The following is a 22315-nucleotide window of genomic DNA, read 5'->3' as shown; positions in this document are numbered from 1 at the left end:
AGAATTAAACCTTGTTAATCAGAAAAGATTAGGCATTAGAAATAAATTCAAAATGTTGCATGGGCCAGAAATGAAAGTGATATTTCAAAATATCACTTTTTATCAAAATATTACAGCATTGTTTTTTCTTGGAGGATTATTACATGAATAATTAGGTTTGTAACATTATAATTAATATATAACTCTGTCTCATCATTTTTAAATTTAACAACACAATTTTATCACAGAGTCACTTTCCAAAATCAGAAGTCTTGTAAAAATCATGAGCTGTGTCTTTTTGTCTATTTCATTTGCAAGTTTATGAGACAGAGAAAAGAATCCTAATCTTATATGGCATTGAATTGGGAATTCACCCATTTTGAAAGCCCACTCAATTTGTTTTCAGTAACAAAATCTACAAATTTAATGGAAATGTTAAAATGTGCTATGTTTTCATACAGAGAGAAGAATGGGGATTTTTTTCACCTAAAATGAAGTTTTAGAATTTCTAATAGATCTAGTAGTTTTAATTTACTGACACTTTAGTAATCTAATATTTTTCATATCTATAGAAAATTGCAAGAGAAAATGCAGCTTAGGTTCAAATTATTCCAATCCTGTGTCCACAAAACTAATTTTCCTCTCATCCTGAATTACAGGGCTGTCAGTCTACAGTTGATGCCAATAAGGGCCATGGAACAGATTACCTCTAATTTCCTCACACAGCACTTAAAGGACAGCCAAATGGTCAGACCAAGCCAGTACAGGTTTATGAAAGGCAGGTCTTAAATGACTAATCTGATCACCTTCAATGATAAAGATGACCCAATTAGTGAATGAGGAAAAGGTTTTTTACTTGGAGTACACAAGCACTGTGGTCACTTTGGGCCTCTCACTATGAGAAGACTATGGAGCTGCTCAAGCATGTGCAGAGAAAAGCAATGAAGCTATTGAATGGACTAGACAACAAGACTTATGAGGAGTGGCTGGAGAAACTAGGCCTATTTCCTTTGGAAAAGGCTGAGAGGAGACCTTATAGCTCTCTACAACTGTGTGAAACAAGGCTGTAGTAAGGTGGCTGTTGGTCTCTTTTCTTGGGTGAAAAATGACAGAATGTGAGGAAATGGTCTCAAGTTTAATCAGGGGAGGCTTATATTGAGCATTAGGAAAAAAACTGTCGTGGAGATGGTGACCAAGTATTGGAACAGATTGCCCAGAGAGGTGGTAGAATTTCCATCCCTGAAGGTATTTAAAAAATATGTGCACATGGTGATTAGGGGCATGGTTGATTGGACTTGCTGATCTCAAAGGTCTTTTCCAACCTAAATGATTCCATTATTCTATAAAATACATTGACTTACTACTATAGTTAATAAAATACATCTTTAGTGCAGTGTAAATAAAGCTATAAAGGGATTATAATAATCTCCAGAACATGTTTTATTAATTCAAAATGAAAGCATTGTAAGCTCAGGTTTAAAGTTAAATGCAAATTAAATACCAGTATGTTAAATGCAAATCCTTGCAAATGATACCTACTATTCCTTGCCTTCACTCTCTAAAATAATGACTGCTATTTCTTTCCATGGAAACTACAACAAAGAGTAAAATAACACTATTAAATAGAGCAAATTCTTGGATGAAAATCACTATTTTTAAACATAGGCATCACTTCTAGCTATGCATTTTCACCAGTCTGTCTCGCTCCAATTTATAGGAGGGATTGGAGGTTCTTTTATTATCTACATACCCGGCATGAGATTAAGAAACAATGGTTCAAATGTTGGTCCAACCAGTTTATTACAAATCTTAATCAGGGAAATGGGGAAGGGGAGGACAGACACTATTATGAATTAGGGTAATGGGGAAGGGAAGGAGGGCAATAGAAAAGATAGAAGAAGCAAGGAGTCTTTATAGGCAGCAAGAGGGACATAGTCACCACCATGGATCCAGCGAGGTTCATAGTTCAGTCTTTGATCTTCAGTAGTGGTGGGTCATCAGGCAGAGTTGTTCTGTTGACAACAACAACGACCATGGCGATGATGGCCCCTTTTCAATAGTTTCAAAGTGGTTGAGTCAGCTCAAAGTGGTTGAGTCTTTGGAGTGACAGCTCAAACCCAAAGTGGTTGAGTCAGCTCTCCTTGCGGTGGCAGCTTCTGGCTCTGGGACCTCAGCAGGAAATTCCTTTGTTCTTATCTTCCTGGCCTTGCCAGCAGATAATAGGAAGCAGGGATGCACCAACTTGTATCTTGCCTTCGCAGGATACAATGGTATCATTCCCCAGCCTTCCTTACTAAGCTGGAGCGGTTTAGTCACAGGCCAGATCTTCTGCCAGCGAACACTGCTGAGCACTCTTCCGCTCTTCTACAGAGCAAGAAGCTCTGGGGGAAGGGGCTTTCAAATGTTCCCAAAGTGATATCAATTGTTACACGGTTAGCATCCATCACTTGCCTCCTTGAGAAGTCACTCAGAGTCTTATCACGAGAAAAACCTCAGGAAGCAAAGTTTGAGCCAAAAAAAACCCAAAGCAAAACAAAACAAAAAAACCACAAATAAACAAACAAACAAACAAAAAAACGAAGAAGTTTTCACACCAGTCATGAGCAAAAGCCTGCATGCCAACAGTGAAGGTGATCCACTACTGCTGTTACCACTGCTGAAACACACCAATTACTTTCTCACTGTGCTCACATCTGCTGTTTGATCTCTATAAATGTTCAGTAAGCATGTATGGATGTCAATGGGTGCTAGTTTTTCCACATGGAATAATTCAATTCCACACCTTTGCTTCATACACACTTTCATGTCAGATTCCATTTTGTCTGACTGATCCTTGGCTATCATCTGTCACATAGAAACAAAATGTGACAGGCCACTGGTGTGAAGGTTCAACCTCTACTACTGTAGGACCAACATCCACCTTTGATGCTGTGGACCAAAATAATAAAACAAGAGGCATTATTTTTGGAGTAGCCCTTCTGTTATGATTTGTCTATATTAGCTTACAAAGCCCAAATTATAATAGCAATGTCATTTTTTAATGACTTTTTTTTCATTTTATTTAACTACTGAAGTCATTAAAAAACAGAATTATTCTTGCGCATTTGCATGAATTTTCACAAGTTAAAAAAAATATGTGTGTTTACCCCTGAATCTCCACTGTGCATTTCCAGAAGGTAACATCTATTAATAGCTTGTGGTTGCAGTTGTGTTCAGCTTCTTGGTTCTGTCACACAGTTTCTTTGTGTTTGTACAATACTTAGATCTGTGATGTTGTGATCCTTTATTCCGCCTTGAAACAGGTCAGCTCTTCATTTTTTCATTCTGATAATCATTCTGAACAACTTTCCCTAGTATTAGACTTCAGCTGCTCCCACGTAGCATAGCTACATTTCCCAGTTGGTAAATTTTGATATTTCAAAAGGATTTATTTTGAATTTTAAGACCAAACTATAAAAAAAATGTTATTATCTTTTTATTAATTCCTGAATCCAGAGAGATGTATAAGCAAATTTATAAATCCTTCTTAGGATACATAATAATTACACAGGCATCATATAATTCTCAACACTTTTAAACTTTATCATTAAGATTTTCTGGGTCTGACTGCTCCATTCAATTAAATCTTATCATCCCTATCACAAAAATTAAGTATGTTTTGAGATCAGGAACTGAACAAACTTAATTAGAATATTTTGCTGTAAAATATGAAGTAAAATCTTAATATATGGAACAGAGTATTTCACAGATAAACCATATTGAGTCAACACAATTAAATTTCCTGAGGATATTATTATTTTTATCTTGTTATGTCATTCAGTTTAATAAACGATTATACAATATTTCTATTCTTTTGCTAGTTTTAATAATCTTCAAATGGAATAAAATCTTACCTTCTAGAAGAATGCCAGGTACTTCCTAATCCTCTTAATTTTTTTGGCAACTCATGCTAGATAAAAAGCAGAGAATAGAGAAACGCAATACAAATTAAACACTACTAAATCCTGGATGTTTGCAACTTAGTCCCACTTCTTCCCTAATAAAAGGTCACTGAGAGTGACATTTAGCATTCCTTTATACTTTACACAGATGTCTCTGTAAAAAAAAAACAAACAAAATCCAAGCCACAGCAAAAATCTGATCTGGTTCAGAAGAAATTTGCCTGTCATTTACCTGTTTTTCAGTAGTTTATTTTATCAAAAATAGATTTGCGCTCCTGCAAGAAGTTGTTATTTTGTGCCTTATTTAATCACATGCCTATGTGGCAGGCAAGACACAATGATCAGACAGGTGCTTTTCCCAGGAGTTCCTTGTACTCCTAGTTTGCTGACGCCTGCAATTTCCCCAAATGTGGGAAACTCTGTGATGTAATTTGTCATAACAGCAGACTGTATATGCACTTTTCTCTGACATATGTTTGAGCCAGGGAACACTGTCATTTTAGGAAGTAAGAGGGGAACCTTGAGGTTCTTGAGATGGCTCCTCCAAGAAGGTAATGCAGTCAATAGCCCAGCTGAATTGCCTCTCCATCATTGCATGCAGCATGGGAAATAAACAGAAGGAGTTGGAAACTATGATGAAATTAGAAAACTGGCCTAATTGCTATCACGAAAACACTGTGGGATGAATCATGCAACTGGACTACTACTACTAACAAGGGCTACGAGCTTTTTAGAAGAAACAGGAAAGGTGGGAGGATCAGGGGTTTTACACTTTATTTTGAGAAGCAGATAGACTATGAAGAGCTCCCTCTGGTAGACACTATCATGAGCAGGTTCCTTCTTTGTTTTTTTTTTTTTTGGCTCCAAGCTTGCTTCCTGAGGTGTTTTGTTGAGGAGGCAAGTGATGGGTGTTGTGTGGCAATCAACATCTCTGTGTGGACAATTTTACATTTTTGGAGCTGTTTGCCTTCGGAAGATAGTGCTCAGGACTGTTTACTGCCAGAAGATCTAGCTTGTGACCAAATAACTCCTGTTTGCTGTGGAAGACTGGGGGATGATACCATTGTATCCTGCGAAGGCAAGATACAAGTTGGTGCCTCCCTGCTTCCTATTATCTGCTGGCAAAGCCAGAAAGATAAGAACAAAGGAATTTCCTGCTGAGGTCCCACAGCCAGAAGCTGCCACCGCAAGGAGAGCTGACTCAACCACCTTGGGTTTGAGCTGTCACTCAAAGGAGAGCTGACTCAACCACTTTGGATTTGAGCTGTCACTCCAAAGACAGCTGACTCAACCACTTTGAAGCATTGAAAAAGGGCCATCATCACCATGGTCGTTGTTGTTGTCAACAGAACAACTCTGCCTGATGACCCACCACTACTGAAGATCAAAGACTGAACTATGAACCTCGCTGGATCCATGGTGGTGACTATGTCCCTCTTGCTGCCTATAAAGACCCCTTGCTTCTTCTCTTCTATCTTTTCTATTGCCCTCCTTCCCTTCCCTATTACCCTAATTCATAATAGTGTCTGTCCTCCCCTTCCCCATTTCCCTGATTAAGATTTGTAATAAACTGGTTGGACCAATATTTGAACCATTGTTTCTTAATCTCATGCTGGGTATATAGATAATAAAAGAACCTCCTCTCCCTCCTATAAATTGGAGCGAGACACCAGGGTGAGAGCTTTTAGGTTACAATTAAGGACCAGAGCATTGCATGGCATCTGGTGACTGAACTATACTACAGGCATCTGAGCCTATTGATGAGTTCTTCTTGCTTCAGCTGCAAGAGCTGCAAGAATGCCTACAGGCTCTCATCCAGATGGGGGCTTTCAGCCACCCAAATATCTAGTGGGAAAACAACACGGTGAGCTGCAAGTAATTCAGGAGACTCCTGGAGTCCGTTGAAGATAATGTCCTGATCCAAGAATAAACCAGACAGAAGTGAAGCATTACTGAGTCTGGTGCTCACCGGGGAAGTCCCAGGGAGCTACAGGCCAGAAAGACTTACATCTGTGCCTGTGAAGATCGTGGAACAGATCCTCCTGGAAGATATGTGAAGGAATGTATGAGACAGGGGGGTGATCTGAGACATACAGCACACCTTCATGAAGAGCAGATGATGCCTGACCAATCTGGTGGCTTTCTACAAGGGAATGACGTCATCAGTGGATAAAGGAAGGGCAATTAATATCATCTATCTGGACTTGGGCAAGGCTTTTGAAATGATGCTGCACCACATCCCTAACTCTATGTTGAAGAGATATCGATTTGAAGGCTTGACTATTCAGTGAATAAAGAGTTGGTTGGATGGTCAGAGCCAGAGGGTTTAAACATGTCAGTAGCTCTACATTCATGTGGAAGCCAGTCACAGGTGGTGTCTCCCAGGTCCATCTTAGAACTGGTGCTCTTCAACATCTTTAGTATCAACACTGACAGAGGGATCAAGTATACCCTCAGCAAGTCTGCTGTGGATATCAAGCTGAGTGGTATAATCAACACAGTAGAAGAAAGAGATGCCATCTAGGGGGATCTAGATAAGCTTGAGAAACAGGTCCAAACAAACCTAGTCCAGTTCAATAAGGCCTAAAGCAAGGCGTTGCACTTGAGTTGAAGCAACCCAGATATGTGTGCAGACTAGGAGAAGAACTCTTTGAGAGCAGTCCTGCAGAGAATTTCTTGGGGGTTCTGGTGGATGAAAAGCTGGGCATGAGCCAGCAGTGTTCATTTGAAGTTTAAAAGACTAACCATATCCCAGACTGCACTGAAAGAAGTGTGGCCAGCAGGGAGAGGGAGGTGATTTTTCCACTCTGTCCTTGTGAGGCACCATTTGGAATACTGCATCAAGGCCTGGGGCCACAGAGCAGAAGAGAGATGCAATGCTGCTGTAGCTGGTTCAGAGGAAGGCTATGAAAATGAACAAAGGGCTAAATATCTCTCTTATGAAGAAAGGATGAGAGAGCTAGGCTTGTTTATCTTGAAGAGAAGCCTCCAAGGAGATCTCACTGTGGCCCTCCAGTGCTTGAAGGGAGCTTATTGGAAAGAAGGAGACTCACTTTTTACTTGGTTTGATAGCAATAGGACAAGGGGGAGTGATTTCCAACAAGAAGGGAAGATTTAGGTTAGATGTTAGGAGAAAATTCTTCACTCAAATAGTGGTGAGTCACTGGAATAAGCTGCCCAGAGAATCTGTAGACACCCCATTCTTGGAGGGTATTTAAGGCCAAATTGGGTGAGGCCTTGGGTAGACTGATCTAGTGGGTGGCAAGGCTGCCCATAGAAGTTGGGTTGGAACTAGATGATTTTAATGGTTGCTTTCAACTCAAGCCTTTCAATATTTTTTTATCCTATTTTAGCATGATGGATCTACCATCCATTGCTTTGGAAAGCAATCATTTCAGTAGGGGTATAACAGCCATGTCAATGTATTAAGTGTGAATTTTTGGCAAGAGCATGTAATTCTATTATTTCATAGATAAACTAGGAAATATCAAAGAAAAATTGAAAGGGAATTTTGCCCTTGTTTGCAACTTATACTGTAGAAATCACCATTTATTTAGTGTCCATTTCTGGTAACTGTACTTCAAAGAAGGATTAGGTATTAAAATTATTCAGAAAATAAATGCAGCGATAAATGAACCAAAATCAAATCCTTATTTACGAGATAGGAGTTGTCAAAGGAACAACCAGGATCTGTTGGAATGAAGGCTGTATTTTTACTCCTAAAACTATTCAATTTCAGTATAAAAACAGGCACTTGATTTACCCATGAGTACTGTATATTTTGCCTTGCCTGAATGCATGGCTGTTGCTCATGCAGTATACCATTGCTTTCTTTTGTTGCTTATCTGTTACTGAAAAGTAAAGTCTTTTCTGAATCAAGAGTCTATTTCAAATTCTGTGATGATAGAAGAAGATTATTTGCTTGGGACTGGACTCGATGTTTTCTAGAGGTCCCTTCCATCCCCTACAATTCTATGATTCTGTGGTTATAACAAAATACTATGCTTGGTTTTCACACAGATAAATTCACATATAAGTAGATCAGATGGTTCTACTGAAAGTTCCAGCTAATGTAAACGCTAAAAATGCTCTAAAAATATGACACAGATTTTATGCTGACATATTAAAATGTGTTTCATATCAAACTTGCAAGGGAATATTTGCTGGAGGTTAAGCCGACTCACGAGATACAAATTTATTAAAAGGTCTTGAAAAGACAGGCTACCTTTCTTTAATACTGATTTCATTTTTCACTTTGCTTTTGGTAGTTTTCCCCTCCTTCCAATTACATCTCCCCATCTCTCAGCCTGCCACTGCTACTCATTATTTTCATTACATGTTGTCACTCTCTTTCTCCTTTCCAGTTGGTGCCTTAATAGCACTGTCATAACCAGGGAATCAAATAAGGAAAGACAAAATATATCTTACTCACATTCTATAGTTTCTGTAGGTGCTTCTAGCTCAGCCTCTTGTGGCTTACAGTTCATCCTGTCTTCTAGGTAATCAAACTTGAGATGATTCAGTACACTGTCTGAAATTTCTGTGAAAAAGCTTCCTGAAGAGTAACGTGATAATATGGTTATGTAGCAGCTTTGTAGATGAACCCATGAAATACTTCCATGCTACAGCAGTATTTCTTTTAAATTCTGTAATATTACGTATTACTCATTCACAATATTGAAGAGCTGCATATCATGCAAGTGAGAAATGAATACTTGTTGAAGTTTTTTGAATATTAAATGTGGTAAGAATGAGAGAATGGAACAATACCAAAATGCTTAATAATTAGTCCTAGACTCATAGAATACTAGAATCACAGAATATCCCAAGTTCAGGCAGAACCACAAGGATCATGAAGCCCAGCTCCTGGCTCCTTGCAGGACTCTTAGTGTCTTCCTAATGCACTTCAAGCTTTGGCACTTGGGGCCTTGCCCACTGCCTACTGAAACCTAATTTTTAACGGAGAATGCTGTATCAAATATATTACTATAAAATATTTTTCTGTCCTGCTATTATTTTCTTAAGCAAGTTTTGTGAAACAAATATTTCACTCAACCCATTAAAAAGGCTTCAAACAACCTTATTGCATACTGATAACATTATAACATAAATAGTGATAAGTATTGCTGTCTTCAGGTCATTGGCAAAGAATTGCTACTGTTTTCAAAAAAGTGATTATGAATTTTGATTTGTTCCTTAATAAATAAGGAAATAAAACTAATGTATTCAAAGAATGCATCTATTAAAACCTTTAAATAATGTGCTCCAATTCTTTCAAGTCAATAAAATCACAGCCGATGGATTTGGAGAAATTATTAGCAAAATATCTGCAAAAATTAATGGATGATATTAAAGCATTTGAAGGTAAAAGCAGTTAACAGTTTGTTTTAGTTCATCTACTGCATTCAGTTTTGTTGTGAAAATGGGTGCAATGTGAAATAAAATTTTTAATTTCTCTATTTGAGCTCTTCATGAATAAGCATACTTAGTAAGTTATGATTCAGTGAAATATATAGAAAATATTTTTTTAAAGGGGACTGGATTCCTTTTCCATATATACAGTCATTTATTCAGACTTTTAATCAGACTATAAAGACAGTGTACTGGAGGGTTAATTTAGTTTCTTTATCTCCTAAATATTGCAGAGCAGAGCACTTTTCTGTCAACACCAAGACTGATTACTATGCCTGGATAGAAGTTCCTTATGGAAGATCAGGCATACTGGTATAAATAAACACTCAGCCTCCAGAAGAAAATTATACTGCATCACGCAGATAGCACTGGTAATTATTCAGAATGCCATTACCTGTTGAGGTACCAAACAAGGAGTCCTAAAATAAAATATATGCATAAGGTAATTTGCACTAGTTACAGACTATTTACCCTGGGAACACTTTGTTCAGCCGTAATTATAATCTGGAATACTTTTCAAAGTTATGTCTTAGTCAAAAACAAAATGAAGCAAATTCTAGGGCTATCATTCATTAGTTGGAAAAATAAAGAATTTAGAATTATCATGTCTTAAATTAGCAACACATAAATACTAATTTGAAACCTTGATACAAATTATCATTTTAAAAAGTGTTGCCCTGCACTCAGAGTGATCAGGATTTATTTCTGAAGTGGGTTATTCTCCTGTTGACACAGCAGCAACATATAGACTGAGTGCTTTTCAAGTACTTTTTATTTTACTTAGGATGCGCTCACCACTGCTGTTACTACTTCTAACAAAAACAGGTTGGAAACATGTAGATGCATTCAAAGGATGTAGCAAAGCACAAATGGATTTAAACACTCCACTTAAGTATTAACTAGCCTTTATACTGTTTCTCTTAGTATCAGTTTGAACTGCATCATCTTAAAGAATTATTTAATTTCTATCCTGTCCAAAGGGACTGCAGCCCATGCAATGCCTCTGCAATACCAGCCTGGGCCAAAGCTGCAGCCCATGGAAAGCAGCCCACAGTGGAGCAGGAGGGCTGGGGGAGCTGCTACCTCTGAGGCCCCATGCCAGAGCAGTCTCTGAAGGGTGGGTCCTGCAGTACAAACTAGTGTTGGAGCAGTGCTTGAAGAGCTACAGCCTGTGGGAAACTCCTGTGGGATCAGCTCAGGAAGGACAGGAGGTGTGGATGGAGGACCCACGTGCAGCAGGGGCAGAGAGTGACCATGGAGGAGTGGCAGAGAAAAAGTGTCATGGACGGAGCACAGCCCCCATTCTGTTTCCTAGAACCACCTGAGAGGGAGAAAGGAAGAGGAAGGTAGATGGTGGGAAGGAGATTATAATATGCTTTTAATTCTCTCTGCTCTCATCTGTTAGCAGTTGGCAATAAATTATATTAATCACCCTACACTGGGTATATTTTCCCGTGACAGTAATTTATGAGTTATCTCCCTGTCCTTGTCTCAACCCATGAGCCCTTTTTCCATACTATTTTCTCCCCCTTTTCCTTTGAGAAGGACAGGGTGATTGTTGCAGAGTTTAGCTCTGCATCCTGGTAGCCACCACACCAATTCATTCAGTAGAAATTAATTCTGTATGCAAAACAAGCACATTTATTCTTCTGTTAATTCTGTAAGGGGAAAAAAATAAAGAAAAGAAAGACAGCTCCACTTTATGCCTTCAAGCTGTATGTTAGTTATTATCAAAATTCTTCATTCTGTTGTCTGAAACAGAATATCATTCTGGTCAATGTGAAAATATATTTTTAATGTCCTGAGTAACTGAAATTACTCCATCATTTAGTGGAATTTAATTGTCTACCCTACTGCATGTATCTCCTCAACTGTGTATATTTATTCACTTTAAGACTATTGAAAATCCCATTTTACTTCTGAGACAAAACTTGCAGGAAAGGGAACAAGAATTTGTTCTTCTTATCTATAGTTTAAAAGGACAGGTAGAATTATCTTAATGAGAAGGATGTCCCTGTTAAATATACCTTAATCTTTACCTTCTGTTTCTGTAAAACATCAGTTCAATTGTGTTTGTAATAATGGTCTCTAACTGTCATCTAAAATGATTTTGAACTGACTTTGTGGGATATTATAACACTAATCCTAAAAATCCTATTTTTTTTTTATTATTTTTTTTATTTTTTTTTTTTTTAACATCCTTAAAATATTGGGCTTTAAGTTTAAACAGCTTTATGGATGTCTTGTTTTCTTTCAAGCGCCCATCAGCAAAATCGATACTTCTGTGACTCCTAAAATATCTTCATAAAATTAGTATGAGATGCCCACAGTATGAATGCATGTGCTTGCATATAGAAATGTTTGTAAGCATGTATAAGCAACCCATAAATTCATTTATGAAAATGTCGCCAAACAAGTGATACATAATTGAAACAGAAGTTCAAATCCAAATGTCCACATCATAAAGCATTGTGGAGATACTAAACAAGTTCCTAATGTTTGTAAAGAGTAAGGAGAGACTAGATCTTAAAATATGTACTAAGATACAGACCCCAGAAGGCATTATGTCCTTGGTACTTTCAGAGAAAGGCAGGCTTGCCGTATTTAACTTGCTGTTCCTTACTTTGCAATACTGTAGGAGAGTGACCCTATGAAGAATTAATTTTATTCGTTATTGTTATTTTTAACATAAGGCACAACAATTGGATCAGGGTACAGTGTAAAACACGTGGTTATTCTTAATATGTCCTATGTCATGAGAAGTAACAAATACCAAAGGAAAAATCTTGTTAAGTGTGACTGCAGGCCTTGGCATAGTCTTTGGTTGGGAGGTTTCATTGTGTCATCAACATCAACATTGACATCCTGAGAGCTTACCAGGCTATCTCCACCTCCTCAGATGGCAAGGCAGCAGTTTTCTCACGCTCTTCCCACTATTGCCACATCCAATAGTGTCAGACATAACTTGTCTCTTTTGTGCACACCTTGGCAGTGGCTTTTATTGTGTCTAGAACAATTTAGATTTGTATTCAACCAAATAGCTATTCCTTGAAAAATCTCATTAGGAATGGCATTATTTGTCATACATAATGAATTTTAATTGCACTATTTAAAGTCTCATAGTGCTTACATTAAACTGATTTAAATATAAATGGCAAATCAAAGAGTTTAATAACAAATTTTGCTTACAGATTTTTACGCTAGTATTTCTTTTACTTAATATTGTAAATACTGTTTTAATCAAAAGTTTGCTGATTAACAAAATTATTATGCAAAGAAATTAAGAATTCCTACACAAATGCAGAAAACATTTAAACAGCATTTGTAAACCAGAGACTCAATTTGGAAAATTGTATGCCACTCATAAGTATGAATACAGACCGGAACACTTAAATGCAGTACAACTCTGATTATGTTTTGATGTGCAAGTAACAATATTTGCATCCTTACCAGAAATCAGAATCTAAAATCAGACTCCAGTGATCAGTTTTAGTGTGTTTCTTCACATTTCCAAAGTTATCCTCATGTATCTCCTCTTTCAAGATCATTTGAAGCCTTATCTACATATTCCAGAAATTTCTTCCCAAATATGCTTTCATTTATCAAAATAAGTTGCTCCTAGTGGGATGGTGTGAGTATATTTCTCTAAGACAAAGACCAATAGTCTAGTGCTCCATATACTCATTTTTTACCTTAGAGAACAAAGTGCTTTTTCTTAATGGATAATTTTATTTTTCCTACAGATATCCTCTTCCACAATTTTAAGACAAGAAAATGATCTTTCCTAGGAATTTGTCCATTATGAGTGCTAGCAAATCTCTTAACGTGTTGATATGGTCTAGGAGCATGAATTTTATACAGTGTTTCACTTAGAAAAGTAAAATTGGATAATTTTAAGCTTGTCCTAATGAGTATTATATAACCACATAGATATATAAACATAGAAGTGTTTTTAAAATGGATTTACTTAATATCTGAATTTTGATTAAGCACTGGCAAGTTAATTGCAGAAATCAATTTATAATATTATGTGTTTGTTTTACCACATCTGTCTGTTGTATCTTATAATGATAACCTTTTCTTGATAAAAGAAGGATAACATTTTAAAAAATCATGGACACCACTAGAAGTAGTGAAAAATATTTTGCCATTCATCTCATTCTTCATCACTTTCAAAATTATGTGTTTCCTACAGAATTTTCTCCTTTTGATACTCAAGGAAATGGTGACTTAATATTCTGAAAATAATAAATTTTAAAAGCATACATAGAGCTGAGATTATAAGCAAAATGATTTTAGAACTTTGTTAATGCCTCAAAATTATGTTAATGTGAGAGAAGAGGAAAATTCCACAGTTGTTGAGGAATTTAAACTTTCATGGCCATAGGGATTGTATTCAGTTCACTACGTGCACATTTCCATTCCTAGTAGTACTACTTCTCTTCCCTTAGGTTCATAAATCATGCACACCAGCCTTCTGAACATCTCCAGACTTATCAACATCTTTCTTGTATTTAGCAACCAAAATCTGAAACATTTTTCCAGGCACAGTCTAAGAAACACTGGGTAGAGTAGTGAGAGCATTTCCCTTGGTCTCAATGCTCTCCTTGTATCAGTACTGCCAAGGATGCTGTTGGTCTGCTTTGCAACCTATGTCTAATGCTGGCTCATGTTCAGCTTGTGTCTACAGGATCCTAGGGCGTGTCTGGTGGAGTTGTTTCCCAGTTAGGCAGCATCAAACATTTGTCACTGCAGAGAATTCATTCATCCCAGGTGGTGGAAGCTTCATTTGCCCTGAGTTACACAAACTTCCTCATTATCCCCCTACCATTTCAGAGAATTATAAGCATAGATAAAGTAGCTGTAAAAATATTGCACTTGCTTAAGAAAGGGAGGAATAGAATTTCTATAGGTAATTCTGTAGAGGATTAAAATCTAAAGAACTGATATTATTTTCATTATGGGAAGTTTTTTGCACATCAAGAACCACAACTGTTTTCTGCTCAAAAACCTGTCTTCTCCAATAATGATGGACAAGAGACAAAATAAGTGTTGCAGAAATGTTCAACTTCAGGTACAGTTGCATTACTAATAGTAATCTCAATCATCAGTGAGGATGAGTTATTACATCACTGATAAGCCCATCACTAAATATACTAGTCATAACACATGCAATACCACAGCCTAACAAGGCTTTAAAGGTAGTTTTCATAACTTGTAGAAAATGAAATGAATAGCCCGTCTAAAAGGAAAAGATAATCATACAATATGATTAATGATAAATACTACAGGAAGCAAATTAGGTCCCTGAAATGAAAAATACCAAAAAAATTTGAATATTCAATTGAATTACTAAGAATTACCACAGTGCATACCAGTATAAATACTGGAATATCATACTTGTGCTTTGGGTGTAATACCAGTCTGTAACACATTAAAATGATAATATGAGTGAAATCACATACTATTGGTCTGAACCAATGTTACAATTTCTTTAAGGAAAAGAGGTGTTCAACAATGATTAGCAATCACATAGCTCTCTGATGAAATATTCCAATATTTAAAAGCGAATGGAATCACATGGTAGTGTATAGGCATACAGTTAAACAACAGCAATTATTCAGATAGAAAAGGTGAAGAATGCCAAAGATAATTTTCTCAGACACAACAAAATAAAAGGAATAAAAGGATAAGATGTGTTTCTCTAGTATTACTATAAAAGCCAAAACACTGAATATGAAAAAAGTAAGCAATAATATCTATCAAGCAACCTCATCACACGCATCAAGTAAATGGCTTTCTTATTAGACAAACAACAATGTCAATAAAACAAAAAGGGCTTCAGACATTCATTTATACTGAGCCTCAAGCCACCAGGAATCAGTGGCAGTGGTGATTATATCAACAGAATCTCTTATAATACTCCCTTCAGTGCCCTCTGCTGACTAGCTGACTTTAATAATCATAAACTGTGGGACAATATTTGTGAAATAACTATTACCATTGAACTTTATCTCTGTAAGTAAATATGTATTTAATGAAAAACTCCTCTGGGGCAAGAGTGTAAAAATGTGGTTTCTCTTGCCTGTCTTGTAAAGATATTTCCCTTTGGTGAATGGTATTGTGAAGCTATGTGGAGTGTAAATGAGAATCCATACACTCTGTTTTCTCTCAATACTATCATCAAATATTATTATCAAATAAATGTCACCACAGTTATTATTTCATTAGCAGAATGGCTGTATATCAGTAAGAAAATTACAAACACAGGCTCTCTGGGCCTTTGGTTATAACCCTAAGCCCCCACGTAGAGGCCTCAAGCAACGCTGAAACCTTTGAATTTTTCGACTGACCAGACTGATATTTTTGTTTCAACTCATGCTGAGTTTGTCATGATTAGATTTAGGAGCTGTAGTTTTTCTAAGTATTAGGAAATTCAACAGTAGATTAGGACATCAGGGGTTCAATTATGATCAGTCCAATGGCAGTTCTATCAATATACTGTCAATATAAAATGTGATAGAGCTTTACAAATAAACTTGGTTTGAGATAAGGCATGTGGGTAATAGCAAAGCTTAACAGCTATTGCTTACTCTAAAAGATCTGTCTTCTCTCAGTTATTGGGATAAAAGAATTTTTCTTGGATGCTCTGGAAAAAACTCAGATCAACACCTCTAACCATCTGATTTCCTTCTAGCACTGTGAACTTGCTTTGGAAATCAAACTACCCTGACATATTTGTGTCCTCGTTGATAAACCAAACTTCACAGAATCACAGAATCACAGAATTGGAGGGGTTGGAAGGGACCTCCAGAGATCATCGAGTCCAACCCCCCTGCCAAAGCAGGTTCCCTACACCAGGTCGCACAGGTAGGCATCCAGGCAGGTCTTGAACATCTCCAGAGAAGGAGACTCCACCACCTCCCTGGGCAGCCTGTTCCAGTGCTCCGTCACCTCACTGTAAAGAAGTTCTTGTGCACATTTGTGCAGAACTTCCTATGCTGCAGTTTCCAGCCATTTCCCCTTGTCCTGTCACCATTCACCACTGAAAACAGTCTGGCCTCGCCATTCTGCCCCCCACACCTTAGATATTTATAGACCTGGATCAGGTCCCCTCTCAGTTTTCTTTTCTCAAGGCTGAACAGACCCAGATCACTCAGCCTTTCCTCATAGGAGAGATGCTCCAGGCCCTTCACCATCTTCGTGGCCCTCCGCTGGACTCTTTCCAAGAGATCCTTGTCTTTTTTGTACTGGGGTGCCCAGAACTGGACGCAGTACTCCAGATGAGGTCTTACCAGGGCAGAGTAGAGGGGGAGGATCACCTCCCTCGACCTGCTGGACACGCTCTTTTTAATGCACTCCAGTAAGCCATTGGCCTTTTTGGCCACAAGGGCACACTGCTGGCTCATGGCCAACCTGTCATCCACCAGGACACCCAGGTCCCTTTCCTCAGAGCTCCCCTCCAGCAGGTCATCCCCCAACCTGTACTGGTGCATGGAATTATTCCTCCCCAGATGCAAGACTCTGCACTTGCTTTTGTTAAACCTCATCCGGTTTTTTTTTGCCCAGCTCTCCAGCCTGTCCAGGTCTTGCTGAATGGCAACACAGCCTTCAGGCGTGTCAGCCAATCCTCCCAACTTCGTATCATCAGCAAACTTGCTGAGGGTGGCCATTATCCCCTCATCAAGGTCATTGATGAAGATGTTGAACAAGACCAGACCCAGCACAGACCCCTGAGGAACACCGCTGCTTACAGGCCTCCAACCGGACTCTGCACCACCAACAACGACCCTCTGTGCTCTGTCAGTCAGCCAGTTCTCAACCCACCTCACTGTCCACTCATCTATCCCACACTTCCTCAGCTTTGTTATAAGGATGTGGGGGACAGTATCAAATGCCTTGCTGAGATCAAGGTAGACTACATCCACTGCTCTCCCCCTATCCACCCAGCCAGGGACAACATCATAGAAGGCTACCAGGTTGGTCAAGCACGACCTCCCCCTGGTGAACCCGTGCTGACTATTCCTGATAACCTCTTCTTCTTCCAATTGTCTGGAGATGACATCTAGTACAAGCTGTTCCATCACCTTTCCAGGGACAGAGGTGAGGCTGACTGGCCTATAATTGCCTGGGTCTTCCTTCTTGTTCCCCAGAAACAGCAATAAGAAAATACTTTGCTGAGAGAAGACTTCTCCACTGCCTCTTTCTTGAACCAGTTTCCTGGTGAGAGCATTTCTACATGGTTTTATCTGAAATCCAAGCAATACAGCTGCATGTATATCCAGAGAAAAAGAAAAAAATATCTAGGAACTTATTCCTAGAGCTCCGTGTTGCTCTAATTTTCAGCTACCTAAATTTCTGATAGGATGGATAAAAGGACCAATGAGGGTGAAAAATTCAAGCTAGTTCCTCCTGCTGTGAAAGTAAAAATATTGGCTGGAATCTGTGAATACATCTAGCAGTGGTAGAAAGTAATAAGCTCCAAAAAATAGTATCTCGCATTCAATTTATAATTTATATTCTTCAGCAATGAGCTGTATAGCATTACTGGAAAGCTGCCAAAATTTAAATCACATTATCTACACTGATTTACAGGACGTATCTGGAAGAGGCATGTGAAAATGTTCTGTATTGGGAAGTGTGTTCAAAAATTATATTGTTTGGGAATATGAAGAGTGCTTCTCTGAGTTTAAGAGCTCTGTTCACTGAAATTTATCATTCAAAAGGTATCATTATTTATAATTTTAAGAACACATTGCCAAATTCTGCAGTACTGATTCAATCTGCCTTTCTGCTGATAAAGTCAGCAGAGCAGCAAGTATACTCACTGTTTCTATCCTTGTCTCTTTGATAGAGTCTGCATGAGAGAAATGATGTCTGCTGTATCCCAAATAATAATATTTGCTAACACAAATCTATCAAAATATCTCAAAGCAGAAAGGAATTGATTAGCATCCAGCAGATTTGTTATCATTTATACTTTAACATGTACTTGCCTTTACTGGTGTGGTGTTAGACAGGCAACAGACAGAAATTAAAATAGTTCAACTGTCTTAAACATTTTCTTGGATGAGTAAGCTCGTATTTACCAGCTGATGTGAAAAGGATATAGGTAATATTCTCCCTTATCATTTCTCATTCATTCTTTTTGAGATCATACAACACAGAAAAAGTTGTGAGGTTACATACCTGTGAGATTATGGAGCAGATAATCTTGAGGGAGATTTCACAGCATGTGTGCAACAGCTGGGGAATCAGGCCTAGCCATCATGGGCTCATGAAGGGCAAGTCCTGCTTGACCAACCTAATGTCCTTCTGTGACCAAATGATTCACCTGGTGAATGACTGAAACGTTGTTGACATAGACCTCCTAGATGTAGGCAAAACCTTTGACACTGTCTCCCACTGTATTCTCCTGGAAAAACTGACAGCCCATGGCTTCAGCAGACACATTCTTTGCTGTAGTGAACTGGCTGGATAGTTGGGCCCAGAGAGTGGTGGTGAATGGAGGTCCAGCGGGTAACCAGTCATGAGTTGTGTTCCCTGGGGGGGGTATCAAGGCCTGTCCTGTTCAATATCATTATTGATGATTTAAATGAGGGCATTGAGTGCATCTTCAGTAATATTGCAGATGACACGAGGTTGGCTGGAAGTGTTGATCTCACTGGGATAGGAAGGCCCTACAGAGAAATCTGGACAGACTGGATCACTGCACTGAAGCCAATGGGATGAGATTCAACAACACCAAATGCTGGGTCCTGCACTTTGGCCACAACAATCCCAGACAACACTGCAGGCTTGGTGCAGAGAGGCTGGAAAACTGAATAGAGGAAATGGAACTGGAGTGTTGGTCTGCACTTGATTGGACATGAGCCAGCAGTGTGCCCAGGTGGCCAAGAAGGCCAATGGCATCCTGGCTTGTATCAGAAACAGCGTTGTCAGCAGGAGCAAGGAAGTGATCATCTATCTGAATTCAGCCCCTGGTGAGGACACACCTTGAGTACTGTGTTCAGTTTTAGGCACCTCACTACATGAAAGACGTCAAGACCCTGGAGCATAGCCAGAGAAGGGCAACTAAGCTGTTGAGGAGTCTGGAGCACTGGTCTTATGAGGAGTGGCTGAGGGAACAGGATTTTTAGTTTGGAGGAGAATAGGATCAGAGTAGACCTTATCGCTCTCTCCAACTACCTGAAGGAGGTTGTGGTGTGGTGGAAGTCAGCCTCTTTTCCTACGTAACTAGCAACAAGACTGGAGGGAATGGCCTCAATTTGCTCCAGGGGAGATTCAGGTTGTATGTTAGGAAATTCTCCTTCTCTGAGAGAGAGGTCAGGTGCTAGAGTAGGCTGCCCAGGGATGTGGTGGAGTCACTGACCCTGAAGGTGTTCAAGAAATGTGTAGATATCATAATGCAGGACATGGTTTAGTGGGAAATATTGATGCTATGAGGATGGTTGGACTGGATGATCTTAGAGGCCTTTTCCAACCTTGATGATTCTATGATTCTATATTTGTGGCATTGCAATTTCAAGAAAGATACCTTGATGTGGATCAAGGCTAGGAGATAATAAACATTGAACTTTGGTTCACAAAATATGAGGTTACAGTTTTTCATTACCAGGACCTTTGGGCCTTTTCTTTAAGTGCACAGGGATGGGAGATATTTGTTCAGGAAAAACAAACAAGCAGCAACTTTTAATGGATTTTTCTTGCCTTTGTATTTTTCCTGCCTGCAGCAGGAACAACCACAACTTTATGGTAACTTTGACATGGAAATTTTTGGGGTAGTTATGACCGTGAAACTCCTGCAGAGTTCTGAAATAAGGATATTAGGAGTTTCTTCACAGACTTGATTCCCATCATATTGCAATGCATTGATGCACACAGTATCTCTGTAAGGTCATGAAACATTATTGATTATCACTCCTGTTCTATTTTTCAGGAACTTAGAGGGAAATTAGATTATTTGAGGTTGTAGAAGCAGTACTCAGGCTTTTCCTCTTCTCTTCTGTGTTTTGAGCTTGTTCTTTAACCATAAGGTATTTCAGTGTTGTCTCGCTCCAATCTATAGGAGGGAGAGGAGGTTCTTTTAATATCTGTATACTCGGTGTGAGATTAAGAAACAATGATTCAAATGTTGGTCCAACCAGTTTATTACAAATCTTGATCAGGGAAATGGGGAAGGGGAGGACAGACACTATTATGAATTAGGGTAATGGGGAAGGGAAGGAGGGCAATAGAAAAGATAGGAAAGAAGAAGCAAGGAGTCTTGATAGGAAGCAAGAGAGAGATAGTCACCACCATGGATCCAGAGTGGTTTGTATTTCAGTCATTAATCCTCAGTAATGGTGGGTCATCGGGCAGAGCTGTTCTGTTGATGGCGATGACGATAAGAACAACAACCATGGTGATGATGGCCCCTTTTCAATGGTTCCAAAGTGGTCGAGTCAGCTGTCTTTGGAGTGACAGCTCAAATCCAAAGTGGTCGAGTCAGCTCTCCTTGGAGTGGCAGCTACTGGCTCTGATATCTCAGCAGAAACTCCTTTGTTCCCTTCTTCCGGGCCTTGCCAGCAGATAAGAGGGAGCAGGGATGCCCCTCAGCATCCTGTTTTTCACAAGACGTGATGGCATCATTCCCCAATTTTCCCATACCTAGCTGGAACTGTTTAGTCACAGGTCAGATCTTCCAGATCAAACACTCCTGTGCACTCTCTTCTGGAGGCAAGCAGCTCTGGAGGAAGGGGAAATGTTCCCAAAGTGATGTTGATTGTCACACGGTAGCACCCATCACTTGCCTCCTCAACAAGTCAATCAGAATCTTATCACAAGAAATACCTCAGGAAGCAAGCTTTGAGCCAAAAAACAAAGGATTCTCACAAGTGTCTGCATTATAAAAACAAAATTTAACAAAAAGGTGCTGTGATTTATATGGGACATTTTCAAAAGTGGATGCAAGGCAAACTCTGGGCCACAGAAACCTACAACAAGTTTAGATTTTTCACATAGGCTCAAGTGCATTTAGTCTGGATACAGTGAGCTCCAGTGGGGAATGTGGCATGCCTTGCTTCAGTCCCTCCTTACCTCTTCATATATTTTTTATGTATATTTATGCATATACATATATATAATCAAATATCCTGACTTGAAAAAGTCCAAAAAAAAAAAAAAAAAAAAAAAAAAATCAACTAGTCCAAAATATGTTAGATATGTATATATATATATATATGTATATATATACACATATATACATACTTCCACTTTAGTACATAGCATTGTGGTAGAGTATTCCATTAAAAATATTTGTTTACTATAAACATTTTAAACACAATTTTTTTCTCTATTTAAGATAATAATGACTAAAGATATCAGAATATAGAATACATTAATGTGCAATAGAAAAATCCTGTGTTTTCCCTGCTAAAGAAATTCTGAAGAATCTTTTTTAAGATGCTTTTGTTTTAAAAATCTCATTTGTGCAGGTTAATTAAAATAGCATAGTGCAGTACAATTTCTTAATCATACTTGGAATTCTGTATTTCTTTCAAATATCTCCACTTAAAGATTTAATTTCTTCTCAATAAAAAATTATGTAGTAATCATCAAACTTGTTGAGGATGTGCTCTATTCTCTATCCCTTCACACAGGTAATTGATGAAGATGTTGAACAAGACTAGACTCAGAACACCTCTGGAGTACAGTGCTAGCTACAAGCCTCCAACTAGATTCTGAGCTACTGATCACAGCCCTCTGAAATCTGCAGGTCATCCAGTTCTCAGTCCACCTCACTGTCCACTCATCTATCCCACATTTCCTCAGGTGCTCAATGCTGCTGTAGAAAGCAAACTGTGTTAGAATTCTGGACTCATATATACAAGTCTCATGGTTGGCATTGTTCATATTGTTGCACTTTTTCGTGAGTTAAAAGACTAAATCTAAATAAGATGTAAGTTAAACATCTGCGTATTAAAATAATGCAGTTTTTCCTC

This window comes from Tympanuchus pallidicinctus, unplaced genomic scaffold, assembly GCF_026119805.1.
Source record: "Tympanuchus pallidicinctus isolate F22 unplaced genomic scaffold, pur_lepc_1.0 scaffold1, whole genome shotgun sequence".
NCBI lineage: Eukaryota > Metazoa > Chordata > Aves > Galliformes > Phasianidae > Tympanuchus > Tympanuchus pallidicinctus.
This window is presented reverse-complemented; position numbering follows the sequence as displayed.